At 36.6% G+C, this 21,449-nt stretch overlaps 1 pseudogene; it reads left to right on the top strand.

Moving 5' to 3' along the window:
* The first annotated feature begins 19,823 nt into the window (after window positions 1-19,823).
* LOC111813856 lies at window positions 19,824-19,984 on the top strand (annotated as a pseudogene).
* Window positions 19,985-21,449: the final 1,465 nt, after the last annotated feature.

The following is a 21,449-nucleotide window of genomic DNA, read 5'->3' as shown; positions in this document are numbered from 1 at the left end:
TGAGTATTTATTGTTCCTCTTTCTTCATTACAGGAGAGGTTAGATATAACAACTTGTGCTTCACTTTAGAAGGGCTACCTCTGCATGCTCTACATCACTAGACACATTGAAGTTCACTAAAGTAGAGGGGCCTAACATTCATTTGGATTTATTTCCATTCTTTTACACACAAATGCTTTACCAACAATTCAAGAATGATTTATATCCCTTGGTCATTTGGTACAATCAACATAATGGCATTAATGTAATGGACCAGTGTAACATCTTTTGGAAAAATTAAATGATGATGAAGATCCCTGTAAACTAATTGTGATATTTGGCTGGAGAGATAATATGCCCCTGAGATAGGACAGTGAAGGTATATTGATTGCTTTGCTGGCAGCAAGTTGCTTGTGGTGGGTCTATGAATTGGTACAGAGAACAAGCCATTTGCCAAATCAACAACTCTATACTAGGTACTAGGGCATGTATTAATCTGTGCAAGCAAGAAAATCACATCTGGTTCAGCAACTTTAATTAGAGCCACCATTAATTAAGCTTACATTAATTCTTAGCACTTCCAAGTTCCATCCATCTTCTGCATGGGCCAAACAGAAGAATGAAATGGGGATGTGGTGGGGACCATCATCTGCATCTTTCAAATCCTTGAAAGTGGCCCCTATCTCCACATTTCCTCCAGGTTTACACTCTTTACACTCTTCTGTTTTACTTACTATTATCTAAGGTGGAGACAACTCTTAGGGCTTCCATCTAGCATTTTCCACAATAGTCCCCACAATAGAGGTTAGAGACTGAATGTAAGATTCTAGCAAGTTATATATATATAACTAGCTAGAATATATATATCACAATTATGCAATCTGGAACTGGAGAAAGAACCACAGGATGGATTCAGGGACCTACATACTCATTGTGAGTTGGACCTCGACTCAACTTCTATTGATCTCCTGACATTGATTGGCTCTTACTCTTATGGGAGGGACACAGTGATGTTTTGAATCTTCTGAGATAAGTGTTATTTCGCAACAGCTATCTATATTTCCCAAAATGTCTGATCATTTCCTTTTCCTCAGTGTACAGCTATCCTAGTAAAAAGTAGTATGTCCCTTTACATGAAGATCAAAGAAAGGTTGATAGTGTAATTGTTTGGTAATACATCAGGGCCCAGCCACCCTTTATTTAAGGTATCTGGTTTTGTTAACTGGCTCAAATCTGGGAATTAGTTGAGGGGCCATGATTCTGTTTTTATGACTTAGGATAGATTGTGTTCATGTACCATAAAATTTTTCTGAATACAGTAAAATTTTAGTAAGCTTCTATTTCTCTTTTTACAACATCATAAAGATTCATTTAGTCCCAAAGATCAACATATGTTAGACCATTCTGACCATTGCTTTGCTTCAGCTGTCCATTATGGTAAACATTTCCACCTTCCCTTTGGCAGCTGAGTATTGCTACCTGGCCCTTGCCACTCTGGGACCAAATTAAATCCAACACTTTAAGTTTTCTAGTAGAATAACTGTGAACCCTGCTATAAGGTTTACCTTACAAAGAAGACCAATGACAGAGCCATTCCAGAATTCCAAGTATCTCCTTCCAAATTAGTTTGTATTTATGAAAGGCACATGATATGGACAATTCCAGTGTGGAAGATTAGGTCTTACCAGGCAAATTCCCTCCAACATTCCCATTTCTCTGAATCTTTGAATATTGCTACCAATAATAAGCCAAGGAATATTAGGCATTTCTACCTCACTCATGAGGCTATCTTTTGATTTATATATCAGCCAATTAACTGAATAAACTATTAGTACTTCTAAACTCTATGGTTTATGTAATTAACTAAAATTTTTACATAATAGGACATAACAAGAAATTCAACTTAATCGAGTTTTGATTTTCTTCTTCCATAACCCAATATCCTTAAAATCCAGTCCCCTAACTGTTTTTAAAAATTTTCCTTGCAGGGATTAGAAAACTCAAAAGGTTATTTCAGAGCATAGCAGGCCTCCTCATATATCATATGGTATAACTCACTCTCAGGGGCTTTCTTACATTTGAGCCTGGTTTTAGACCAAAATACAAATGTGGTTGGTTAAGGTGAGTCTTTAGAAGTATGAGCTTTGCCTTCCATTGTAACTGCATCAGGGAATTTTGATAGGGAGGATAGGATTAGTTTCCTGGAGTTTAGGAGAAAAGACCAACAACACAGAGAGCGGGAGGGGCTGCCTCTGCCACAGAGTGAAGAAATCCCTTCCTCTGGCAAAATAATTTCATCAGATTTAGGAGTTCAATGTCCCCAGACTTCTAAGGTTCCTCCCAAAAGTTTCATCACAATTTCTTTCTTTTCCTATCCATACCTTTAGATTCAAATGCCAATGAGGTTGAACAACTGGAGTTTGTGGTGCAATTTAGCCAAAAGAGCTTTAAGAGTGTATATTTAGTTTTTCTAAAATCTAGCCCTACAAGTAAAGGAGACAAGATTATCAGAACATATTTAGAAAAATGTAGGTTATCCATTTCTGGAGCTGAGAATATGAATATTTGAGCTTTTTGTTTTCCTTTCTTACTTTTTTTTTTAACACTTTCAAATCTTTAGATTGTTTATGTATGAGTGTAGTCCATGGTTTCCCTTCAGTAGTTTGTCCAGAGATGCTGAGAGCCAGCATCATACTTCCTGCTTTTTCAAAAATGACCAAAAGCATTATACATAAAGTCACTAGTTGGCATTTAAGAAGTAGTAAATGAGGATAATCATATAATTATACATTTCATATTATTTAAACAAGTCATACCATGAACTATCCATACTTTCAATATTATCAAACGAGGAGATCATGGAAACTATAGGTTTTATCAAATTAGTAAACTAATACAAGGGCCACTAAATCAATTAAAGAAATTCATCCATGTAATTGTTTTTCTAGAAGCACTCTCAGTTCCAAATCTGTGCTAGTTAGGGTTCTTTAAAGGAACAGAATCAACACAAATATGAGCATATTCATTCAAAGGGGCTTTTTAGGGAGGCTGACAGGATCAGATGTAGAAGAGTGACAGTGGCCTGCTTGAGACTGGAGATAGAAGAAACCAAATAGCTACTTCACATTGTATAGCCGGAGGATCCAATAGCACTCTAAAGTTCAAGGCCTGGAAGTGCACTGTAGGTTGTGTTAACCTGAGAGGTTCAGTTTAAGTGACTCAGCAGGGAGCCAGTGTTCTTACTTTGCAAACATCCTCATGTAGCCTGCTTACAATATAAGGAAAGGAGAGAGGCAGCTTCTCTGGCTCATCCATTTGATCTTTGCTGTTTTCTGCTACCATGAACTGCTGCCCTCTTCCCTGTGCTGTTCTGCTTTAGAGCTGGCCAAGTACGGACTGAAACCTCCACAAACTGTGAGCTAAATAAACCTTTTCTTCCTTAATCCTGGGTGCTGAGTATTTTGTCCCAGCAAGGAGAGAAGGGTACCTGAGACACACTCTAAGATCCAAAGTTCACTGTAAAATCACCAGTGTGGCTGTGGTGGAAGGCCAAAGCCCAGAGCTCTTCCAAAAAAAAAAAAAAAAAAAAGAGAACACTTTCTTCTTCTTTCACTTTGTATCACATCTGGACTACATTATTATTGGTTGGTGCCAACCACGCAGGTTTGGTCATTCCCTAAATCTGTTGACTTGCATGCCTGTTATCCACAGACACCCCCCAAGCTTCCCTAATGTGCCAGGCAGTTCTTAACCAAGTCAAATCAGCATATCACAAATAACAGTCAAGTAAGAGTTGAAAGTAAAGAGATCCGACCATTTTGCCTGGAGAAATTTGCTCATTTCAGCCCACAAGACTAGTCCCTGATTGACTACTCTGGTGCTCCTGTCCTTTCCTGCACCAAAGTGAGGCAGAGTGTAATACATCCAGTGGTGTCATGCATGAGGAAGATGCTGAGTACATTGTTATTATTCTCCTTTCCTCAGCAAAATTTATTTTTCTACTTAACAGATTAGGATAATTTAGAGAAGACATATCCAAATCAGCCATCCAGTGGGAATAAAATTTATTATGATGAGATCAACTTTATTCAGTTTTTCAAGAATCTCTGCATCTGGTTCTCACCAAATCTCTGGGATCCAGCACTGTTGTGTATCCCACAAGGATTTCCAACCCTCCCAGGTTTGCATTTCAAATACTGATCACTAAACACAAGCGAACAGCCTGGTGATATAGTCTTGCCCCAGAGCAAAGCACATGTTCATGTCTGTGTCTCATCTCTGTACAAGAAGCCAGATTCAATGAAACCTGACAAAAATGAACTTTTTTATTTCACACATACATGAGGTCAGAAACTCTGAATATTAACCACTCAGCACTATTCTCTAGACCACTTCCTGTAGACTCATTGTCTACAACAGCATCATTGTGCTCACTTACTATCTTTTTCCTGTTTTTCCTGCTGACTGAAGCCCAGGCCAGTCAACTTTGTAATCACTCTTACGCCCACTAGACTATCTCAACTTCTCAAACTCAACATGTCTCAAACTGAGATTCTAATTCTTATTTCCCTGAAAACTGTTTCTGTTGCTGCACTCTAGCTCAAATCTCAGGGATCCTGTGCCCCATGCTGAGTCATCCTTAACTCTTCCCTCTTTCTCATCTCATGCATAATCAATTAGCAAGCTTTGTTACTTAAGTCTCCTTTTAATTCTCAACTAGGCCCAAATCTTTATTTTCTAATGGCTAAAATCCATCACTGAAACCAATTCTTGAAAAAAATACCAACATTTTCTCTTTTATTTCTTCAATTTATGTTGCATAATAGTTTCAAGATTTTCTTTTTACAAAATGCAAGTCATATTCATTAATCTTCTACCAAAAATTGGTATTCCTCTTTTGCACAGAAAAAAGAGTGAACATATTTAACAAGTTCTGCAACTCTTTCTGTGCTGTCTTTGTTGAGTTTTTTGAAAAAAAATGTGTCTCTTCACACTACCAAAGGCCCTTTCCTAAGTGTGTGAATGCCAAGTCATCCTCCTGAAATTCACTTCTCTCAAAATGGGTTACCAGAATGCAGTTTTTAGGGGCCAACATAAGCATGGTCTCCTTACAGAAAGTATGCTGATTTTCCCCTAAATGCTTCTTCAGTACATTTTTGGTATGAAAAACTTTTATAAATTCATAAGATTGAGCATCTTATTTATTTAGTTTTTGGTTCCTATCTTTTCCATTCTACCATGAGTTCCATGAAGGCAACAAATTATGCTTAGGTTGACCACTTCTCTATCTTAAAATACCTGATGAATTGTTAGAACTGGTGAAACATTTGATAAGTGAATTAAAAAAACAATCATAAGTACAGCCAAATTTGTGTTCCTCAAGCTGATATATAGATTTTCAGAAGTAAAGGCCATTCAGGGGCTGGGGAAATAGCTCAGCGGTCTAAAGCGCCTGCTTAGGGAAGCTTAGGCAGGCTCAGGAGACAGAGGTTTGATCCCCAGCACCACATGCCTTGCCAGCCCCGCCCTCCAGGCAGGCTGAGCCTGCCAAAAAAAAAAAGGGCCAGAAAGATGGCTCAGTGGAATAAGCACTTCTCTGGCAAGCGCAAGGGCCTGAGTTCAATTCCCGGTTCTGGTAAAGGCCATTTAAATCCATTCAATAGTTTTAGCTGCCAAGAAAAAATAAGACCTCAAGACTGCCACTTTATGAATCATGATATTTTCTTTCATTTTCACATTTAAACATAATTCTTTCATCCTAAGGTAAAATATCTGCCGTGTAGTAAGTGGTTCTAATACATACTAACTGAAGAAAAAATATTAAATCAAACAAATAAATTATAGAAAGGAAAAATCCAAAGTATATTGTAAAGACATTATTTTGACTTTGAATTTCAGAAAGGTCTGTGAGAATAAACACTTTAGTAAAGCAGTAGCAAAACTAATACTAGATTTCATAATTTAAAAACAGACAACAAAAGCAGCATCTTCATGTCTGGAGGAAGAAGGTAAGATGGTAAGACAATTTGATGTGCTGAGTTGTGAGCAAATTTGTGTAAATAGTGATGAAAATGATTATTGTGTGTCTTTGTGTGTGTTGTGAGAAAGAAACCCGCCGTAGAATCCACACTGGGAGTAGTGCTCAGTGGCAGGGCTGCGCAGCATAGTGAAGCTTCACTGAGCCATGCAGTGAGAAGTGGGCAGGACCAGCTGAGCAGACCCAGGGCTAAGCACTGCATAATAGTGGAGTTGATAAAAATATATCTGCTTTCTTGCCTTGTATACAACACAATAAATGCTACTGTTAAACTTCAGGTCTCATCCCTGAATCTTTGATATTGCAAATGTAAAATAAATTAAGACAAGAGGTAAAGAAATACATTTACTGCTGGAAAAAAATGCAAATTTAGAAAGCTCAGCATGTAGATAATTGAAAGCAGAGAAGGAAATTGTTTCTAGATAGTATTCAAATGCACATGGTTTAATTTTCAACTGATAAACTATAACACAGCTCTGACCCTGAAACATTTGATTTAACAAGCAAAGTGCTTTGGAGAGAAACAATGTGCTTGAATGGCTCTCCTAGGAAGACAGGCAATTAGCTTAGTTTGGTGAAAATTTTTGGGCATTAATTAGTTTTTAATTATTTTTACCTTTAAACTTTTGAATATCTTTTAATCCAAATTTTTATCTTAACAACTTTTCACCTTCTCATGGCACATGACAAGCCGTTGGTCCTTCTGAGGCCATATTACTTGTCTGTTTGCTTCCTCTGACCTCAGTTCCTCTCTTTCTCCTCATTAGCCTCTGAGTTGTCTCTAGTACACAGAAAATGCAGACTGAAATCAGGCCTTCATCCTTGTGATCTCCATCATAGAGACTTTGAAAACGTTCCTTCCCATGTACTCCTCCTGGAGCCTTCTCAAGATAGTCTTCTATAACACATTAAAAACAGCCATAGAATTATACATGTAACCCATGATTTTGAAGTAAGACTACTACATTATTTTATTTTATTTTTTATTAATTTCATTGAGAAACAAACAGCAACGAGATAGCTTCAAAACAGGTTAGTAGGACAGTTGCAATAATTAGTATATTGCATACTATTGTCTTCATTGTATATATTCATATTATAAGATGCAGGCATGATATTATGTCTGAACACTATTAGTACAAATCTTTCTTCTCATTGGATTAAGAAAAAGTAGCTGTGTGTCCATCCTAACTATTTTGTATATATAAATACAAACTGGTCCTTCATTTATATCCCCCTTTTGTTTAGTTTTGTCAGACATGGGTATTCCATTGCTATTTAAATATCGTAGGTGCATGAATTCAGCAAAATAATCCAATATAGTCCAGTAGTCCCTAACAGTAGTGGGTTTTCAGTAGAACTGGCAATGTCAGAAGTTGTTGACTTGAGCCTTTTACAGCTCAGTGTATTAATATGACTTTACTTTTTACACTTTGTTTTTATACCTTTCTGCTGGATGGTTAAGACCAAGATAAAGCAAGACCTCCATAACAAGAAATGTAACTTTTGTATCTGCCAGGGTCAGTCAAATCCCCTTGGGATTATCCTGAAACCCTGTACCACAGTTTGTAGATCTTTGTCAGTGTCAGCCATGTTGATGAGTCACGGCCATTGCTTTTGTTTGAGAGTAATAAATGCTTCTCTATTAATACATTAGTAAGAAGATCCAGCAACATATCTACTAATACTCTCAATGTCAATGTAGTGATGGTTATTAAGACATGCCAAGCTATCTGAATAGTATTAAGTAAAAATATTTGTAAATTGCTTAAGCAACACAGTTACAGGTGCTGTAAATACTCCTGTTGACTATTAATAAAATAAAAATTGCAGAGACTCATAAATTCTAATGAGAAGTTACTCAGAGAAATATTTTAGTTGTTTTATTTTGCCCAATGTAAGTTCATGTTGTACCTGAATTCTAGGGAGTTGAGATCAATAGCTTCTATTAATCAGATACTATTTTCCATATATCTATTTTGTCCAGTGTATCTTAGTAAAATAGGGCCTTTGGATGTGTTCTTCTATAGCATGTTTATCATATTATTTTTTCCAGCTCACATACTGACTATATTTTTGTGCGTTTGTATTATTTCCCTACTAGTGATTCTTAAATAAATATCTATTTAACAATAATACATGTTTGAGATATATAATAATTTGAACACTTTCATGAATTAGAATACAGACATTATACATCTTGATTATTTTAACCCCTTACCCATCTGCTCTTCTCTCGCATTCTCCAGATAACCTTCCATGCCCACAAATAAAATCTACCTCCTTTCCTATCATTTCCCTTTTACTTTGCTCTTAAATTATTTATGTTTTGGATTTCTCATATAAAAGAAACCATACACTCTTTTGTCACTGTGTCTGGTTTATTTTACTTAGTATTATGGTCATCAGATGCATCAGTCCACACTTTCAGAGCTCATTTCTCACTGTGTTCCTGATCTCACCCTACACAATTTCCTCACTGCATCACTGTGCACAATCTACTTTTATTTTCGCTATTTGCAGAAGAAAACAAGTGCCATCCTGCCTCCAGCTCCTGATCCGGCTTCTCCAGTTCTCCGGAGTGGCCCCTCTCTATCCCTCTCCAAATCTGTGTAATCTCTCCTTTAGTGACTATTTTTCAAAGCAAACTGCCACTCTCTGAAAGAAAGTCACAGATAGTAGCATGCAAGAAACATTTCAAAAAATAAAACCAGTAAACCAAATAAGTCTCAAAGACTGTCTCTACAGATTTTTCTAAACATGAAACTTGGAATGTGATAACAGAGTTAGTTGGCCTAGTGTGAGCAATCTCTGCTAGCACCTGCTATCTTTGAATTAAATTCTAATGAGATGGCAGAGATCATTCATAAATATTTATGAAGACAACAGTTTGGCACAGTCTAACACTGGGCTGCATCCCCTAAGTGATGTTATTTCATGTTCAGTGGCTTTCCGGTATCATAGCCACCAGTTCCACTAAAAATGTTGCCAAAACTTCAATCCCCACAAGGAGCATTTTTTTCCCTCCAGCTTGGTTATAAAGCCATAATATAGAAGATTCTCTACATGTTCATACAATTAAATCATTAGTGGAAAAGGGTCTTCATTTTACCCTAAATTCACAACTTTTAAGTAGATACAGATATCATCTAGGAGAAGCGGTAAACATAAAGGTGGACAGTGTAGACCAAAGAGGGTTCACTCCATTTCCTTCATCTCATTGTTTAAAATCACAGCCAGCACATGGTAGTGAGCCAGAAGAGGGAGCAATATTCGGTGTGCAACTTGAGTTAAAGAAGGATTTGTCAACATAAATGGTCACCAAACCAAGTTAACAAAATCATTGGTGTTGGAGTTTTCCATAAATAAAGAAGCAACTTCTAAACACCACTCATTTGTCTAGAAAACACTTCCAGGTTCTAAATCATAAGTGTGTACATTTTATTTACTTTCCTGGGCTACTTCATGACCATCTATATAGCTGTAACTGTTAGATAATTTTGATGTCATGCACCTCTATTGTTATTAATTATATCTCAGTGATAATATTTTAAAGGAAGTACTACACAATTCGGAGGTACCCACTTTGTCATTACTTCATACAATGAAATATTCAAACATATTAGAAAAAGGAATTCAAGGAAATTTAAGAAGACTATTGTGAATATTAATGGCTGCTAATTTATGGTAGCATAAAAAATAATAGAATCATAATGTCAGAATTTTTATTTGGGAGTAATTTTCATTTACATCTAACACCAGGACATGATTATGAGAAAATCTTTTGGAAGGTACAGACACATTAGTAGCTATAAAAATTGTGCCTTGTTTTTATACATTTTTAGTTCTTTTGAAAGATTTTATTATAAAGACAAAAGGCCTGCTATCAACTGGTTGAAAGAAAAATAAACTCTGAGAGGCAAAAAATTATTTCTAGTAAAAATTATTTGGTATAGTCTGGGAATATTTTTACAATAGTTAAGATGTTTTAATAACAAGTATTTCTGTGAAAGTCTACTCTGTCAGCGTATCTAGGAAATAGCGATTAACTATAGAATCATACAATGCGGGCTTGAATTCCAATGATCAGAATAAAGTCATGACATTGCTTTACTGCAAGTTATGCCATGTTTCTGTGTTTACATACACACATATAATTGCTTCTAGCTGCTTTTTAGTTCACTTTCTGTAATGAAACCACTGAAGCAAGAATTAATTCTGTTCTGTATACTCAGTCACGCACGCACATACACAGAGGCCTACAAAGCAGTCTTGAGAAAAGTCAGACAATAATTTTTATGGCAATTCAACTACCCTGCATAATATTAACTACTAAATTTCATTCCAAAGGGAAAAGTGATGCTAGCTTTAGCAACATAATAGCAACTTTAAAAATTCTGTTTGGTTTGCCTTTATTTTGAAAATATTACTCAGGGAGACTTTTTTTTCACAAGCCCAAACAAGAGTGTTGTTCAATTTTACCCATCTGCATTAAATACATTTTTGTTCATCTGGTAAGAAACCAATTGCAAAACAACTGCTTACTGAAATTAACATCTGAAAAAATCAAACCAGTAATCTGTCTCACTGGCTTCAATATAGTCAATTAACAAGAGTCATATTCTATTTGACAGATAGTCTTCTTGGCAAGGGGAATTGAGGGGAAAGAACTTTATATTAAAAAAATATGTTAGGAATAGACAACAGAGGCAATTCAGAAGAAGGAATGATTAACAATTCTAAGGCAGAAAAAGGAAGCATTCAGAAAGAAGCCTGTGTGTGAACACATTTTTGGTAAAGCAATTAATATTATTATTGTTATTATTGCTGTTATTGTTGTTGTTGTATTGCTAGCTGTATTTGTTACAGGTTATCACTTTCTCACTACACAGCTCAAAATCATAGTGATCCTCCTGTTTTCAACTTCGCCAGTGCTGAGATTACAGGTGTGCCCCACCAGGCCTGGATTCGGTGGTCAGCTCAGCACACCTGAGCAGCATGTCGTGCTGGGGATCAAACCCCAGCCCCTGAGCTTGCCTAAACAGGCTCTTATTCTGCTGAGCTATCTTTCTGGCCCTAATTACCTATTTTGTATGTGAAACAAAGTGGCAAGGTAGAGTTAGCACGGACATTAGGACAGGAGAAATCTTAATATCACTTTCCCATTATCAACATCAAAAGCAACTTCCACATATGCCAGAAAACAGAAAGGGTGTCAAGCAATATAGATATATAAAAAATTGTGCATCATTATTAAAAATGAATATACATTAGCTCATCTAGATAGTTTTCAAGAGAAACAAAAATAAGTCATAGTTCTTTTCATTTTCTGACAATATAAACAACTTCATTAAGAAAGGCACTGGAAATTGAAAATAATCTATGAGCATCATTTCTTCCTATGTTAATCCTGTTGCCTCTTCGCTGGTTGCTGATGAGGATAGAGAGGTAGCACAGATGTTGTGGAAGGTCAGGCAGTCCCATCCTGATGCTGCCTTACACAAGAAGGACTGTGATGGAGAGGAAGATTGTGCTCAAAGAGAACCAACAGTCAGCTTCCAGAGTGATCCATGACATTTATACTGTTTCTGACAAAGAATTCACTGCAGATAGTTGCCTGGCTTAAAGTGGGAACTGCTGTTTCTTTTATTTGAGTTCAACTCTAAGAAGTCAGTTAATTTCAGTTTTCTTTTCTCCAAGTAGGCTACTTGAAAAAGGGGTAGAGTATCTAGAGACTTGACAAATGTGCAGCAGGGAGAAAGAGGTTATTGATAACAGACAGAGCTTGAAGTAATGAAACAAAAAAGACTTCAGATATTTTAGAAAAGCTACTTTCAAGTGGGCTTAAAATTTTATTAAAATTAGCATCACTTACTATGTCACTGAGTGGCTGGGCTTTTGGTTTTGTAATGAATTCTTTGTATTAACTACAAAGATGGGTACTGCTAGAGTGTGAATCCTCAATATTCCCAAAGATCCATGCTTAATTTTATTTATTTTTTAAAAATTTATTTTATTTTTTGGCAGAACCGGGGATTGAACTCCTGTCCTTGTGCTTGCCAGGGAAGTGCTTATTCTACTGAGCTATCTCCAGGGCCCCAAGATCCGTACTTTAAATGTTTGATCCCTGACTTGTGCCACTGGGAGTCATAAGAACTTTAAAAAGTGGGAATTAGCATGGGTGTTTAGGTCATAGGGAGACATTTCTTCCATAGAAATTGTGGAATCTCAGTCTCTTCTATTTTTCTCTGGTCAAGAGGTAAACAAACTTCCTCTGCTAAGTGTCACTGCCACCATGTACTACACAGGCACAAGCTGAAAACAACAGGACCTAACTGGTCATGAGCTGAATTCTCCTGTTACTTTGCACCATGGGAAAGCTTTCATTTTGTTTGATTTATCTCAGGTACTTGTTAATTAGAAGAAAGGAGATTAACATAAAAAAGTATGATCTATCATGACCAAGAGATGTATAGGAACCTGGGGAACTTACTTTTAGGACTTGTTTGTGAAAAAAGAATGGAGAAGCAGGTTAGAGAAGATCTATAATGTTGTAAGCAGAGGAGAGCAGGAGATTCTAGGAAGGTCTCAGAATACCAGACCATGGATGAAATGCTGATGGTCAAAGTCAGGCGCTGAGGGCTCAGATGTAAATGGGGTCTCTTTTGTAGATTGGGCTAGAGTCACTTATATAATCCCTTGGTAAAGAATTTGGATGCATTTTGTCCTTGTCCCATCCTTTGCAGCATGCTGAGTGTAAAGGTAACAAAATAACAGTAGTGCACTGATTCATGAATGCTTTTGTTTGCCAACAATTCAACTCACAAACAAAAACATGGAAAAATTTTGTTTGTGTTGTACATCCTGGATCAGGTGACAAACAAGAGTGTGGCCATCTTTCCCCCACTAATGTAAACATGGCTATGTTTTGCAAAAATCGTAGAGCAAATTAAGTTCTTGAACTATGGTACTACTGAGATTTATCTGATGGAGGAAAATTCAAAGTTGCCTCCCATTCAGGGACCAATGTGTTTGCTAATGGCTTCTTTCAGGCAAATTTACAGTGACAGTCCAAAGAAAAAATCCACAGCAGAACAATTTGAAAAATTCATAGTTTATCAAGAAAAGCAGCATATTTGTAATTCATTCCAAGAACATCTTAAGAGATTACCACCAGCAAAAAGAAGCAAAGTGCTTTTTGCACTGGGATAACCAGGTCATCACAAGAGCTGGCCAGACCTCTGCCCATTTAGAACCAAAAATGGGAAAATATAAATTTATTTCTTAGACTTTCTAGAGCAGAGTCTTTTGAGATGAGAGTCCTTGGTTGTCTTGCTCACTAACTTCTATGTGGGGAGTACAATCAGGGTCCACTGTGGCCACAGCTAAGCTTGGTCTAAGAATAGCTCACACTTGTGGCAAGCCTTGGCATAATCCATGAGTTATGACTTTGCAGGTGTGTAGACTACAAGAGTTATGGGTCATGGAGGTTTCCACTAAGACTGCAGCAGAAAGCTTAGGGGAGAAAACAGCGGATGGTGGAATTAATGTCTCAGGGAGAAGCTTTTTGAAAGGCAAACAGTGGAGCTCTGATAGGGAAACGGAGGCTACAGGGGAAACTTCAGGAAATTAGGGATAACAGAAATGCAAGGTGCCTGCTGCCTATGAGATTTTGTAAGCCATGTCCAAAGTCAGCCCTAGAGTTAGATGCCTTCTATATCTCCACCAGTGAGATCAGTGGCTAGTGAGTGTGGTTGTCACAGCAACTAGCCACAGTATACACTGGTTGCCAAACGTGACGTTTGAGGATTTATTCAGTGTCATGCTGGGTTTGGTCTTGCTTTGACTTGAACATCACTTTGCTATGTTTCTATATCTTCCTTCAGAATGGTAAATTTTGTTTGAGTTTTGCAGGATCCCACAGATGAGGCTTCTTTGAGCCTCAGAGGTAACTCATAGGAACAGAGTGCTGGTAAGTTGATTAACTTGGAACAGATATGACTTCAAGAACTCTTAGAAGTGGTCAGAAAGCATTTTTCACTGTGAGGTGGACATGGGCCTTGGGGAGTCAAGGGTAGAATCTATAGTGTTGGATCTGAAATGAGCCCAAAGGCCCATGAATAAAGTTTCGTTCCCCAGAGTGGCAATATTGGGAAGTGTTGGGACCTTGAAGAGACAGAGACTGGTGGGAGGTTTTAGGTCACTAGGCTTATATCCAGAAAGGAAAGGGTAAGACTCTGGTCTTCTCCTCCTTGCAACCCCTAAACTAAATGAGCCTTGTCCATCCTTGATCCTCCCATGATTTACGGGGCCTCCATAGCCCAAGGAGAGAGGTAGAACTGAGGGCTATTTTTTTTTTATACTGGAAATCTAACTCAGAACTTTGAAGGAACGTTTTATATCTGTATATACAAAATAGTTAGGATAGATATACAGCTACTTTCTCTTAATTCAGTGAGAAGAAAGATTTGTACTAACAGTGTTTAGACAAGATATCATATCTGCATCCTGTACTATGAATAAGCACTACGAAGACAGCAATATGCAATGTACTAATTGTTGAAACTGTCCTAATAATTGGTTTTGAAACTGTCACATTGTTATTTGTTTCTTAATAAAATTAATTTTAAAAAACTGGGCTTGACCAGTTCCACTGAGCTAAATCCCCAGCCCAAGAGAACCAACTGATCAAGGATGGAGACCTGCATTATTGTGATTCGGTATAAACCTTTTCACTGTTTAAGTTTATTTATCGCAAGTATTTGTTGCAGTCACAGAAAGTGACTACCTTATGGAATGAGAGTTGAAATGACTCATAGGAAGCCAAGCAGATATGGATTCTCATTGTAATTTGTTTTTGTTTATTTCCTCTCTAAAATCAAGGAATAAGAAGAATTATGTTGAAGTGTCATGTGGGTACACTGAAGCATAGATTAGTAGTGAAATTGAATATTTATATGTGAAGATTTTCTTAGAAATAGTTTCAGAAAATAAGCTCAATATCTCATTTTCTTGGTTATAATTACACAAAGTTGACAGAATTAAGGAATTCGAAAGGTAGGGCTGGGGTCAGAGCTCAGGGACAACCAGTTGGTTAGTATCTATAATTCCTTTGGTTTAGTGTTTTGCAACATTAAAAAAACAAAAACAAAAACAACAAAAAAAACTTTAATGGTTCTAATGTTTCATTTTAACATTTTTGTATGTGAGGTTGAGAGATTTCTCTTCTCTCTCTCTCTCTCTCTCTCTCTCTCTCTCTCTCTCTCTCTCTCTCTCTCATTTTCTTTTCCCCTTTGCCCTCTCTCCTCCTTGTCTTCCTCTTTGGGGTGGAATATGCTGTAACAATGCTATATGTAATCAGCACATGCTTGCCGTTCAATGTTACAGCTTTGCACAGGTCCTGAGAATTAATGGCAGCTGTAAGACATTTCAGTTTTGTGAGCACTGCTGAACTGCTGGACAGTTATTTTCTCTCATTTTATTCTCTCTGTGCTTTGTGAGGCAAGTTCCTTTATTCCCATTTTATAAGTGCAGGAACTGAAAGCCAGAGAAAGTAAGTAACATGCCCAAGGGCCCAGAGGGAGACAATGCTGAGCAAGGATGCGAAGACTTAGCTCTGCTTCTAACCCAGCCCTTCTGTGTCAGGTGGAGGGAGCAGGAGGAGGGCTGCGCTAGAGGACAGACAACCTTGACTGCAAGACTGAAAGCCTCCAGAGTGCAGGGAAGTTGCTTGCTATCCCTCAATTCAAATACACAGTCAACATTCTCCTAAAGTTTCAATGAAAATCTAAATGTAAAAGGAGAGTTTTCCCTAGGGAAAGCCTAGCTCTCGCCACTCCAGTAACTGGCACCGTTTCTGTAAGTCACCTACAGATTTTTTTTAAACAAATCTAGCTATGTTTTGATGGTACTCTTGCTTCTACAACTTACATGTCTCGTCTGTATGTCTGCACACGTGCATGTACATAGTTTAATGCAGGCAAATACCCAAGCATTTTTTATCTTTTTTTCTGCCCTCAAACTGTTACTGAGAAAACTTCCTGAGAGAGTTATACATAAAATAGTTCCTGGAGGGCAGGCCAAATAGCTTAGTGGATTAAAGTGCCTGCTTAGGCAGACGCAGGGTCAGGGGTTCCATTCCTGGCCTTCCTTGCTGGCCTCGCCCCATGAGGGGAGTTGAGAGGGCGATTGAGACTGGGTGTGGTGATGTGTGTCTGTAATCCCAGCATTTGAGAAGCTGTGAACAGGAGGATCACTACAAGTCCAATCTACGTAGAGAAATCCTGTAGACTCTATAGACCCTGTACCAAATGTAAAAAAAATAAAAATAAAAAAGAGTTGCTGGAAACACATTAAAGCTTTTCTTTAGATTTGAACCTTTTCTAATCATAAGGATTTTTTTCTCTCTGTCAATTCAGAAACACCATTGCTCCTCACAGATTTTCAATTTTCCATAATGGCAGTAAACTCTGGTTTTAAATGACCTCCTTCATTTCTGTGTGTTCTCTAGATGCAAACTCAGGTGTAATATGAACCACATATCTGTCGCAACCTTATTGGTCTTCTGGGATTTTTTGTTTATTTTTGTGTTTTGAGGAAGAATTCCTTTTTTTTTTTTTTTCCATTTGTATTTGGTAGAGGTTCTCATTACACAGATTGGACTGGTCATGGTCCTCCTGTTTTCAGCCTCCCCAGCACTGAATTTACAAGCCTACACCACCACACTGGGACTCAGTGGCTGGCTCAGTGTACCCTAGGGGAGGGGCCGGCGCAGCATGTGAGAGGAAGAATTCTTTTGATTGATAATTTGGGCAAAGGATTACATGTACCATATAAAATAATGTATTTGTATTTTTGGAGCCTTTTCCTAAGTTATTTTCCAATGACTTTTTAGCTTTTAACATTTTCTGAGCCACGAAGCTGAAGACACTGAAAATGAGTTTCAGTTCAACTACTGCTCCAATCCCCAACTCTTTCTTCCTCTTACTGAACACATCTTACTGCTGCCTCACTCTGAATTGTTTCTATTGGAAGAGTAATGTAGTTTTGTAGTAAGCCCGAAGAAAAATGTCTGTCCTTTCTCTGTAGTAGAAATCCTATATTGTGCCTTCCCAGGAGTGCAAATGGAAGTTCATCTCTAAACACTAAGACCTAGACTGAGTTTCTACTTTAACATTAGTTCTTTAAAATGCTTTCAGATAAATATGTGCAGTATTCAACTTTTCAAATGTATGTGGAATTCCACAACATGTGCTTTATGTATCTTTTCCTACTTCATCTGACTTTTCTTCTCTGTCCTACCCATTGCCTCATGTTTTGCATCTATTTTCATTTATTGTGTCTTTTGGACATGGTAGGTACATTCAGTTAAAACTATCGAAGACAAAATAGGATATATACAAATTATAAAATATTTAATTAAAGGTTTTTTAAAAAAAATATCATTCTTTGTTTCTTTATTTCGTATAGGGTTTCACTACACAGCTCGGATTCCTAGTGATCTCCTATCACAGTCTCCTCAGTGCTGGGATTACAGGCATGAGCCACGATGCCTGGTTTCCTTGGCAAACATGACATGCAGTATCAAGGATCAAACCAAGGTCCTTATACTTGCAAGGCAGGTTTTTAGACCATTGAGGTACCTCCCCAGCCCTTAAAGGCATTTAATAAGTGAAATTTGGAGAGCAAAATTCAAGATTTGCAATGTTGAAATGTCATTATGGCCAAATTTGGTGGACCATGTCTGTAGTTCCAACAATCTGGGAGGTTGAGGCAGGAGGATCACAAGTTTAAACCTACCCTGCAGAACTTAGTAAACCACTGTCTAAATAAAGAAATAAGTAAGTAAGTAAGTAAGTAAGTAAGTAAGTAAGTAAGTAAGTAAGTAAATAAATAGCCAGGGATGTAGTTCAATGAGAAGACACTGTTTTCAATCTTCCACATAAATATGGTTACATCAACAATTGTTCAAGATGACAAAAATATTGTAAGTAAGTAGAAAGAAGCACAAAATCAAGCATACACTAAGGTTTTTGGAACAAGCTCACAGCAAACTATTTTAAAAAAAAAAAACATTGTGAAGGCTAAACCACTGTTTGACAGGACAAATCTCAATCAAGTTTTGTTGGCACACAGAAGAGCTATTAATTTATCTATTGCCAGTACTGCTTCCTGCCTAAAATAGTAGCATTGTCACAGAATGTGCATATTCTGAAAACCTTAAAATACTTTCTTGTGGCTGAATACAGTAAAATTCTACTGACTCCTGATCTAAATGGTTGAGTCGATCGAAGCAAGCTATGTTCAACCAGTGAGTATGGCCTGTGTATAGTGCTGTCTACACTTAGTTGCAGAGACCCAGGCTGGACATGTTGCAGTGTCTGCTAACTGAATTCCTGACTCTGGCTTCTACATCCATGTTAGTTTCAACATAGTCCTTTGGAATGAAAATACCTACTCATTAGGGATGGGAATGTATTTTAGAAAATGTGTGCAAAAATAATTCACATCCTTATTTATGTGAGATTAATTTTCAGAAAATGTACATTTGATTTATTACATAGACAAATTCCATCAAGGTAGATAAAATGTCTACTTTTCCTAGTGAACTTATGCATTGTGCAGTTAATATATTTACAAAATTATGAAATTATTCTATTAAAAAAAGAAAGTGTAAGTTAAATTTGTCAGGAGACCAAAAATTCCCTAGCAGAAACAAGATGGACAACCTCTGTTTTGATCAGCTTAATCCAACTACATATCACACAAAAGCAAAAACATCTTTTCCACCAGTATCACGTGTGTCTGCCTGTTTGGGAGAAGACTGTGAAACCTAAGGGGAGTTCTTATGTTACTGATGAAAAGCTTCAATCTGTAACACATATGTGCATTTCAGTATGTAGTATCTGCTTATTTTCATTAAATTGCATTAAATGCTTCAATATGTTGCAGAGTCATCTTCCTTAGGAAGCCTGTACTCGTGGAATTCTTTGTGGTGTCCTTGGGAATCCCTTTACCATGTATCTGTGGCATTTTGCCTTTAAAAGTCTCATTCCTTCCTATCTCCTGGTATATTTATTAGAATAGGGGAGCTTTTCCTTTCCTAGTCTACATTTGCACTTGTCCCCAAGCTACTGTTTTTGAACTAAAGGCAAAGGCAAAGGACAATATATCTGAGAAAAGAATATACCATGGCTAGAAATTACTGCATGGTATCTGCTTTCTCACTTAAAGGCAGGAACAGAAATTCTCTTCTCTCATTTCACTCCCCACCCCCAACTTACCACATTTTAGACTCTAGCAAGGCCTGAAGTAGCAGAACAAAGAAATTTAATATTTTTCCGGCTGATTTCACTATCCATATATATTCATCACAGTAGGTACACACAAGTAAAAGGCTTTTTTGTGCATATAGTTATGTCTGTTCTCAGATACAAAACATTCAAGTCTATATATGACTTTAAATATAGTTGATCTTAAATGTTTCATATACTTGTGCTATTCTTAGAAAATAATACACAGAAACACACCTCAATATTTAGGCATCATTTTATGGATATACCTTAGTAAATATATAATAACATATAGTGGCTTCCTTGTATTTGTTTCAGGTTATATATTTATCTTTGTTATCACCTCAGTAACAGTGCGACAAACAAATGGTTTCTGATATTAAGACTTCTTTATTATCAAAATGACTGTCAAATTCTCAAATCTATACTATTTCAAATCTTCTATTTCAGTAGCTAAGCATTACCATTATGTGAATTTTAAAACCATAAACCATTTCTTTTTAATACAAAAGAAAATCACTTCTCAGCCTTTTGGCTAAGATCAAGTGTAATACAAAAGAAAAAGCAAAAGCTCTTATTTATATTTGTTCTCAGAACGACAAGATAGAATGAATGATTCTAGATAGAATGCATCTATTTTATCATTTTCTCATACAGATTTGAGGGGGAAATTTATACTAGAAAGAATCAGTCTTCTTAGATCACATGACATACTATGATATTTAACAATAGTCAGGGAAATATCTGAGATTGGATGCCAGATAAGTGTAAAGCTTGATGAAGTTGTTTGCGCACATCTGTATAAGTCATTATAACACAAAAACTCACAGTTTAAAACTTTGTGTTTGTACTTACCCGAAGAATCTGTAACTTTGCCACCTCCTACACACTAAGGAGGGAATCTCAGGAAGGTGGGAGTGATGACAGTCACAGACCCACGCCTTAGGCAGTCATTACTCATCCTACACTCATTTAAATTCTGGTTTCATCCGTTCCACTTTTGGACTGGGGAGGCCTGCACCTTTGACAGAAGAGGCAAGAGTTTCCTTGGAAGTCAAAGTGGTATGGCAGTTTCAAAACAAATAAGTAATTCTCATCAAGTATAAATGGAGGAAGTGAAATATATGTGAAAATATGTTTTTCTTATAGACCTGTTTTTGTCCTAAAAAAGGTTGCCAGTGTAGAAAGATAATTCCCAATTCATTGTCAGTGGTAATGACAATAATTAATGTATAGAATAATATATATAATTTGGATATATATATATATATATATATATATATATATATATATATCAGGAACTGTTGTAGGCAACTTCCAAGTAGCAAACTTGTTTCATATTAAACACTTAATAAGTCTCAAAGAAAAAATAAAAAAATTCAATCAAGATTACAAAAAGGAGATAAATAATCCACCTCCAGAACTCAAATGTTCTTTAAAAAATGTTATATTACATATATGTATATATGTATAATGTACATGGTCTTTATCATTAACATTAAGCACGGATTTTACCATTAAAAAGATATTTAAAATGGCTTTACTGTGTGAGTCCCATTTTATTTTGAGAAGCTGTAGAGCGCAACGGTTTAAAGTACATTTTATCCTGTCCTTTACCCTCTAACATTTTAATTCAATATAAGTACCTCTGGAAATTACATGTAATCTTTCTTGGTTCCTCAATATTCAGACAATGACAGCAATCATTTCACAGAACCACTACGATTATTAAATAAACTGATATGAGTAACTGAACATTAGGAATAAGTGATTGAGATGACAAGAAGAAAAGATAGGATAAAAAGGAAGGGGAAAAATCATGCAAGTATACATACAGGAGGGCTAAGGTGAGTGTGCTACTAATTTCTATCAGTTTTTGAAAATAGCAGTTAATGTTCAAAATTTTACTTTCATCTATTTTATATGCTAATATTCGTAATCTGAACAACTATATTGAAGACAGCTATGCGCAATATAATATCCTTTAATAGCCACTGTTGAATACCTTTCATATTGTTTTTGGTTTTTCTGTGTTTTTTAAAGTGCGTATCACATCTAATGTCTAGCTATTATTTTGTACTCTCTTTAAAATTAATTTAAAAATAATGATAAGGAAAAAATTATGATTTATTGAAAGGTGC

The sequence above is a fragment of the Octodon degus genome, unplaced genomic scaffold, assembly GCF_000260255.1.
Source record: "Octodon degus isolate 3935 unplaced genomic scaffold, OctDeg1.0 scaffold00231, whole genome shotgun sequence".
Lineage (NCBI taxonomy): Eukaryota > Metazoa > Chordata > Mammalia > Rodentia > Octodontidae > Octodon > Octodon degus.
The sequence above is the reverse complement of the archived record's forward strand: the minus strand, read 5'-3'. Positions and strand labels throughout refer to the sequence as shown.